An 8,761-nucleotide genomic window follows, 5' to 3' on the forward strand; every position below is an offset into this window, starting at 1 on the left:
TTCCGGGTGGCTTCATTAAGTTTTCGGTAGTCAATGGACATAAGCCATCCAGTTACTGTCCTTGTGGGTATCAATTCATTCTTCTCATTTGCCACAACAGTGATTCCTCCCTTCTTAGGAACTACTTGCACTGGGCTTACCCAAGAGCTGTTTGAGATGGGATAGATCACCCCTGCTTGCCACAATTTCAACACCTCTTTCTGAACCACTTCATTCATAGTTGGGTTCAGCCTCCTTTGTTGTTGTCTTGAGGGTTTGGCATCCTCTTCAAGTAAGATTTTATGCATGCACATTGAAGGACTAATCCCCTTTAAGTCTGAAAGTGTCCAGCCTATGGCATTCTTGTGTTGTCTCAGTGGTGGACGAAATTGTGATCATCAACAATGGCACCAAGGACTTGGTGCTCTCAAACATAAATCACACTTTGTCACAATTCCGTACAACTAACCAGCAAGTGCACTGGGTCGTCCAAGTAATAAACCTTACGTGAGTAAGGGTCGATCCCACAGAGATAGTTGGTATGAAGCAAGCTATGGTCACCTTGTAAATCTCTGTCAGGCGGATAATAATTGATTATTGGGTTTTTGAATAATAATAAATAATAAATAGAAAATAAAGATTGAGTTACTCATGTAATTCAATGGTGGAAATTTCAGATAAGTGTATGGAGGTGCTGTGTAACTTCTGAATCTCTGCTTTCCTATTGCTCTCATCCAATCCTTCTTACTCTTGTCCATGGCAAGCTGTATGTAGGGCATCACCGTTGTCAATGGCTACATCCCATCCTCTCAGTGAAAATGGTCCAAATTCTCTATCACAGCATGGCTAATCATCTGTCGGTTCTCGATCATGTTGGAATAGAATCCCTTGATTCTTTTGCGTTTGTCATCACGCCCAATAATCGCGAGTTTGAAGCTCGTCCCAGTCATTCAATCCCAGAATCCTACTCGGAATACCACAGACAAGGTTAAACTTTTTGGATTCCCATGAATGTCGCCATCAATTCTAGCTTATACCACGAAGATTCTGATTAAGGAATCCAAGAGATATGCGCCTGGTCTAAGGTAGAACGGAAGTGGTTGTCAGTCACGCGTTCATAGGTGAGAATGATGATGAGTGTCACGGATCATCACATTCATCATGTTGAAGAGCAAAGAATATCTTAGAATAAGAACAAGCGGAATTGAATAGAAAATAGTAGTAATTGCATTGAAACTTGAGGTACAGCAGAGCTCCACACCCTTAATCTATGGTGTGTAGAAACTCCACCGTTGAAAATACATAAGTGATGAAGGTTCAGGCATGGCCGAATGGCCAGCCCCCCAAACGTGATCAATAGTCTCCTAAGATGAATAATAAAATAAAACTGAGACCAAAGATGTCTAATACAATACTAAAACGTCCTATTTATACTAGACTATCTACTAGGGTTTACAGAAGTAAGTAATTGATGCAGAAATCCACGTCCGGGGCCCACTTGGTGTGTGTTTAGGCTGAGCTTGATCTTTACACGAGCTGAGGCTTCTTTTGGAGTTGAACGTCAAGTTGTAACATGTTTTTGGCGTTCAACTCTGGTTCGTGACGTGTTTCTGGCGTTTGACTCCAAAATGCAGCATGGAACTGGCATTGAGCGCCAGTTTAGGTCATCTAATCTTGAATAAAATATAGACTATTATATATTGCTGGAACGCTCTGGATGTCTACTTTCCAACGCCATTGAGAGCGCGCCATTTAGAGTTCTGTAGCTCCAGAAAATCTATTTTGAGTGTAGGCAGGTCAGAATCCAATAGCATCAGCAGTCCTTTGTTAGCCTTCTTATCAGAGTTTTGCTCAGGTCCCTCAATTTCAGCCAGAAAATACCTGAAATCACAAAAAAACACACAAGCTCATAGTAAAGTCTAGAAATGTGAATTTAGCATAAAAACTAATGAAAACATCCCTAAAAGTAACTAGATCATACTAAAAACTACCTAAAAATAATGGCAAAAAGCGTATAAATTATCCGCTCATCACAACACCAAAACTTAAATTGTTGCTTGTCCCCAAGCAACTGAAAATTAATTAGGATAAAAAAAAAGAAGAGAACATACTATAAATCCCAAAATATCAATGAATATTAATTTTAATTAGATGAGCGGGACTTGTAGCTTTTTGCTTCTTAACAGTTTTGGCATCTCACTTTTTCCTTTGAAGTTTAGAATGATTGGCATCTCTACGAACTTAGAATTTCAGATAGTGTTATTGATTCTCCTAGTTAAGTTTGTTGATTCTTGAACACAGCTACTTTTATGAGTCTTGGCCGTGGCCCTAAGCACTTTGTTTTCCAGTATTACCACCAGATACATAAATCCCACAGACACATGATTGGGTGAACTTTTTAGATTGTGACTCAGCTTTGTTAAAGTCCCCAGTTAGAGGTGTCCAGGGTTCTTAAGCACACTCTTTTTGCTTTGGATCACGACTTTAACCACTCAGTCTCAAGCTTTTCACTTGGACCTCTATGCCACAAGCACATGGTTAGGGACAACTTGATTTAGCCGCTTAGGCCTGGATTTTATTTCCTTGGGACCTCCTATCCATTGATGCTCAAAGCCTTGGATCCTTTTTACCCTTGCCTTTTGGTTTTAATGGTTATTGGCTTTTTCTGCTTGCTTTTTCTTTTTCTTTCTAATTTTTTTTTGCAAGCTTTTGTTATTCATTGCTTTTTCTTACTTCAAGAATCAATTTTCATGATTTTTTAGATTGTCAATAACATTCTCTTTGTTCATCATTCTTTCAAGAGCCAACAATTTTAACATTCATAAACAACAAGATAAAAAATATGCACTGTTCAAGCATTCATTCAGAAAACAAAAAGTATTGTCACCACATCAATATAATTAAACTAAATTCAAGGATAAATTCGAAAATTATGTACTTCTTGTTCTTTTGAATTAGAAACATTTTTCATTTAAGAGAGGTAAAGGATTCATGGAATTATTTATAGCCTTAAGACATAGTTACTACAATCTAATGATCATGAAGTAGAGACACAAAACATAAACACACATATAGCATAGAAAAAGAAAAACAAAAAAATAAGAACAAGGAATGAATCCACCTTAGTGATGGTGGCGTTTTCTTCTTGAAGAACCAATGATGTCCTTGAGTTCTTCTATGTCTCTTCCTTGCCTTTGTTGCTCCTCCCTCATTGCTCTTTGATCTTCTCTAATTTCATGGAGAATGATGGAGTGCGCTTGATGTTCCACCTTAATTGATCCATATTGTAACTCAAATCTTCAAGAGAAGTGTTGAGTTGCTCCCAATAGTTGTTGGGAGGAAAGTGCATCCCTTGAGGCATCTTCGGGATTTCTTGGTGACGAGCTTCCTCATGCGTCTCTTGGGTTCCATGAGTGGGCTCTCTTGATTGCTCCATCCTTTTCTTAGTGATGGGCTTGTCCTCCTCAATGGGGATGTCTCATTCTATGATGACTCCAGGTGAGTAACATAGATGGCAAATAAGATGAGGAAAAGCTAGCCTTGCCAAAGTAGAGGGCTTATCGGCTATTTTTGTAGAATTCAAGGGAGATAACTTCATGAATTTCTACTTCCTCTCCATTCATGATGCTATGAATAATGATGGCCCGATCCACAGTAACTTCAGATCGGTTGCCAGTGGGGATGATGGAGCATTGGATGAACTCCAACCATCCTCTAGCCACAGGCTTGAGGTCCAGTCTTCTTAATTGAACCGGCTTGCCTTTGGAGTCTCTTTTCCATTGAGCTCTTTTAACACATATGTCCATATGGACTTGGTCCAACCTTTGATCAAAGTTGACCCTTCTTGTGTAGGGGTGTGCATCTCCTTGCATCATGGGCAAGTTGAATGCCAACCTCACATTTTCCGGACTAAAATCTAAGTATTTCCCCCGAACCATTGTAAGATAATTCTTTGGATTCAGGTTCATACTTTGATTATGGTTCCTAGTGATCCATGCATTGGCATAGAACTCTTGAACCATTAAGATTCTGACTTGTTGGATGGGGTTGGTTAGAACTTCCCAACCTCTTCTTTGGATCTCATATCGGATCTCTGGATACTCATTTTTCTTGAGCTTGAATGGGACCTCGAGGATCACCTTCTACTTTGCCACAACATCATAGAAATGGTCTTGATGGGCTTTGACCAAACTTAAAATATTGCTCGCCCTCGAGCAAGAGAAGAAAGAAAAGAAGAAGAAGAAGAGAAAAGATGGAGGAGAGTAAGGGAGGTGTATTCGGCCAAGGTGTAGAAGAGGGGGTTGTGTTGTGTGAAAATTAAGGAGAATGGAGGGGTTTATATAGTGAGGGAAGAGGGAGTAGGTTCGGCCATTTAGGGAGGGTTTGGATGGGAAAGAAATTTTGAATTTTGAAGGTAGGCGGGGTTTATGAGGAAGAGTGGATGGATGTGAGTGGTGAAGGGGGTAATTGGGAAGAGAGATTGAGGTGATTGGTGAAGGGTTTTGGGGAAGAGTGTTTATTGGAAAGAGAGGATGAATGTTGAGAAGAGGGGAGAATATGGTAGGTGGGGATCCTGTGGGATCCACAGATCCTGAGATGATCCTGTGGGATCCACAGATCCTGAGGTGTCAAGGATTTACATCTCTGTACCAATTAGGCATGTAAAATGCCTTTGCATGCAATTCTGGCATTTAAACACCAAAGTGATGCATGTTCTGGGCGTTTAACGCCCATGTGTAGCATGTTTCTGGCGTTGAATGCCAGCCAGATGCTTGTTTCTGGCGTTCAGTGCCAGCTCTCCTCAGGGTGCATTCCTGGCATTTGAACGCTAGGATGTTGCTTGTTTCTGGTGTTCAACGTAAGATTCATGCTCTGTTCTGGCATTGAATGCCAGCCAGATGCTCCTTACTGGCGTTTAAACGCCAGTAAGTCCTTCCTCCAGGGTGTGATTTTTCTTTTGCTGTTTTTGATTCTGTTTTTAATTTTAATATTTTTTCGTGACTCCACACGATCATGTACCTAAACAAACATAAAAGAACAATAAAATAAAAAATAAAATTAGATAGATAAATAAAAATTGTATTGCCTCCCAATAAGCGCTCCTTTAATGTCACTAGCTTGACAGTGGGCTCTCATGGAGCCTTACAGAAGTTCAGAGTATGATGAAGGCCTCCCAACACCAAACTTAGAGTTTGAATGTGGGGTCTTCTCAACACCAAACTTAGAGTTTGGTTGTGGCCTCCCAACACCAAACTTAGAGTTTGGTTGTAGGGGCTTTGTTTGACTCTGTATTGAGAGAAGCTTTGCATGCTTACTCTCCCTTGTTACAGAAGGATAGCCGTGTGCCTTAAACACAAGGTAGTCCCTATTCAATTGAAGGACTAATTCTCCTCTGTTAACATCTATCACAGCTTATGCTGTGGCTAGGAAAGGTCTTCCAAGGATGATGCATTCATCCTCCTCCTTCCTAGTGTCTAAGATTATGAAATCAGTAGGAATGTAAAGGCCTTCAACCTTTACCAACATGTCCTCTACTAATCCATAAGCTTGTCTTACTGACTTGTCTGCCAATTGTAATGAGAATAAGGCAGGTTGTACCTCAATGATTCCCAGCTTCTCCATTACAGAGAGTGGCATAAGATTTATGCCTGACCCTAGGTCACACAGAGCTTTCTCTAAGGTCATTGTGCTTATGGTACATGGTATTAAGAATTTCCCAGGATCTTGTTTCTTTTGAGGTAAAGTTTGTTGAACCCATGTATCAAGTTCACTAATGAGCAAGGGAGGTTCACCTTCCCAAGTCTCATTACCAAATAACTTGGCATTCAGCTTCATGATGGCTCCTAGATATTGAGCAACTTGCTCTCCAGTTATATCTTCATCCTCTTTAGAGGAAGAATAATCTTCAGAGCTTATGAATGGCAGAAGGAGATTTAATGGAATCTATATGTTCTCTATATAAGACTCAGATTCCTTTGGATCCTCAATAGGGAATTCCTTCTTGTTTGAGAGACGTCCCATGAGATCTTCCTCATTGGGATTCGCGTCCTCTCCCTCCTTCTTGCATTCGGCCATGTTGAGTATATCAATGGCCTTGCACTCTCTCTTTGGATTTTCTACAGTATTGCTTGGGAGAGTACTAGGAGGGGTTTCAGTGATTTTCTTACTCAGCTGGCCCACTTGTGCCTCCAGATTTCTGATGGAGGACCTTGTTTTATTCTGTTCATAATTCTCTGTCTGTTGCTGAGAATATGATGGATAAGGCTTGATATTGCTGAGCCTATTTCTTCCACCATTATTAAAGCCTTGTTGAGGCTTTTGTTGATCCTTCCATGAGAAATTTAGATGATTTCTCCATGATGAATTATAAGTGTTCCCATGAGGTTCACCCAGATAATTTACCTCTGCTATTACAGGGTTCTTAGGATCATAAGCTTCTTCTTCAGAAGTTGCCTCTTTAGTACTGTTGGATGCATTTTGCCATCCATTCAGACTTTGAGAAATCATGTTGACTTGCTGAGTCAACATTTTGTTCTGAGCCAAAATGGCATTCAGAGCATCAATTTCAAGAACTCCATTCCTTTGAGGCGTCCCATTATTCACGGAATTCCTCTCAGAACTGTACATGAATTGGTTATTTGCAACCATGTCAATGAGTTCCTGAGCTTCTCTAAGCGTTTTCTTTAGGTGAATGGATGATGAGAGGATAATTTGTACGCTTTTTGGCAATGTTTTTAGTATGTTTTTAGTATGTTTTAGTTAGTTTCTAGTATATTTCTATTAGTTTTTAGTTAAAAATTCACTTTTCTAGAATTTACTATGAGTTTGTGTGTTTTTCTGTGATTTCAGGAATTTTTTGGCTGAAATTGAGGGACTTGAGCAAAAATCATATTTAGAGGCTGAAAAAGACTGCAGATGCTGTTGGATTCCGACCTCCCTGCACTCGAAGTGGATTTTCAAGAGCTACAGAAGCCCAATTGGCGCGCCCTCAATGGCGTTGGAAAGTAGACATCCTGGGCTTTCCAGCAATGTATAGTAGTTCATACTTTTCTCGAGATTTGATGGCCCAAACCGGCGTCCCAAATCAGCTCAAAACAGCCCGGCGTTAAACGCCGGAACTGGCACAAGAATGGGAGTTAAACGCCCAAACTGGCACAAAAGCTGGCGTTTAACTCCAAGAGAAGTCTCTACACGAAAATGCTTCAATTCTCAGCCCAAGCACACACCAAGTGGGCCCGGAAGTGGATTTTTATGTCATTTACTCATCTCTGTAAACCCTAGGCTACTAGTTCTCTACAAATAGGACCTTTTGCTATTGTATTTTCATCTTGGGATCAATTTAGATCTTAGGGTCATCTTTTGATCACTTTAGATCTCTAGATCATATTTGGACGTTTAGTTCTTAGATCATGGGGGCTGGCCTTTCGGCCATGCCTAGACCTTGTTCTTATGTATTTTCAACGGTGGGAATCTTCGTGGTATAAGCTAGAATTGATGACTGCATTCAAGAGAATCCGGAAGGTCTAAACTTTGTTTGTGGTATTCTGAGTAGGATTCAATGATTGAATGACTGTGACGAGCTTCAAACTCCTGAAGGCTGGGCGTTAGTGACAGACGCAAAAGAATCAATGGATTCTATTCTAACCTGATTGAGAACCGACAGATGATTAGCCGTGCCGTGACAGGGTGCATTGAATATTTTCACGAGAGGATGGGAGGTAGCCACTGACAACGGTGAAACCCTACATACAGCGTGCCATGGAAAGGAGTAGGAAGGATTGGATGAAGACAGTAGGAAAGCAGAGAGACGGAAGGGACAAAGCATCTCCATTCGCTTATCTGAAATTCTTACCAATGAATTACATAAGTATCTCTATCTTTATTTTATGCTTTATTCGTATATCATCCATAACCATTTGAATCTGCCTGACTGAGATTTACAAGGTGACCATAGCTTGCTTCATACCAACAATCTCCGTGGAATCGACCCTTACTCGCGTAAGGTTTATTACTTGGACGATCCAGTACACCTGCTGGTTAGTTGTGCGAAGTTGTGATAAATAGTTGAGATTACAATTGTGCGTACCATGTTGATGGCGCCATTGATGATCACAATTTCGTGCACCAATGGATCCACCTACAAAATGGTCCAATGACATCTTAGAGAACTCAGATAGACCATAGTAGAATATATCTATCATGGTCCATTCTGAAAACATGTCAGAAGGACATCTTTTGGTCATCTGTTTGTATCTTTCCCAAGCTTCATAGAGGGATTCACCATCTTTTTGTTTGAAGGTCTGAACATCCATTATAAGCTTGCTTAGCTTTTGAGGAGGAAAGAACTTAGCCAAGAAGGCCGTGACCAGCTTATCCCAGGAGTCCAGGCTATCTTTAGGTTGAGAGTCCAACCATTCTCTAGCTCTGTCTCTTACAGCAAAAAGGAAAAGCATGAGCCTGTAGACTTCAGGATCTACTCCATTAGTCTTAACAGTCTCACAGATCTGCAATAACTCAGTTAAGAACTGGTAAGGATCTTCTAATGGAAGTCCATGAAACTTGCAGTTATGTTGCATTAGAGCAACTAATTGAGGTTTCAGCTCAAAATTGTTTGCTCAAATGGCAGGAGTTGAGATGCTTCTTCCATCAAACTTGGAAGTAGGTGTAGTATGATCACCAAGCATCCTCCTTGCATTATTGTTGTTGGGTTCGGCTGCCATCTCTTTTTCTTGTTCAAAAAGTTCAGCAAGGTTGTCTCTGGATTGTTGTAATTTAGCTTCTC

General features: G+C 40.5%; 1 non-coding gene across 1 annotated transcript; it reads left to right on the top strand.

Moving 5' to 3' along the window:
• Positions 1-8,196: 8,196 nt before the first annotated feature.
• Positions 8,197-8,300, top strand: LOC127743679 (small nucleolar RNA R71). Its single transcript, XR_008005063.1, has one exon. It is a non-coding gene; the product is annotated as a small nucleolar RNA R71 (small nucleolar RNA).
• Positions 8,301-8,761: the final 461 nt, after the last annotated feature.

Source organism: Arachis duranensis, chromosome 10, assembly GCF_000817695.3.
Source record: "Arachis duranensis cultivar V14167 chromosome 10, aradu.V14167.gnm2.J7QH, whole genome shotgun sequence".
Lineage (NCBI taxonomy): Eukaryota > Viridiplantae > Streptophyta > Magnoliopsida > Fabales > Fabaceae > Arachis > Arachis duranensis.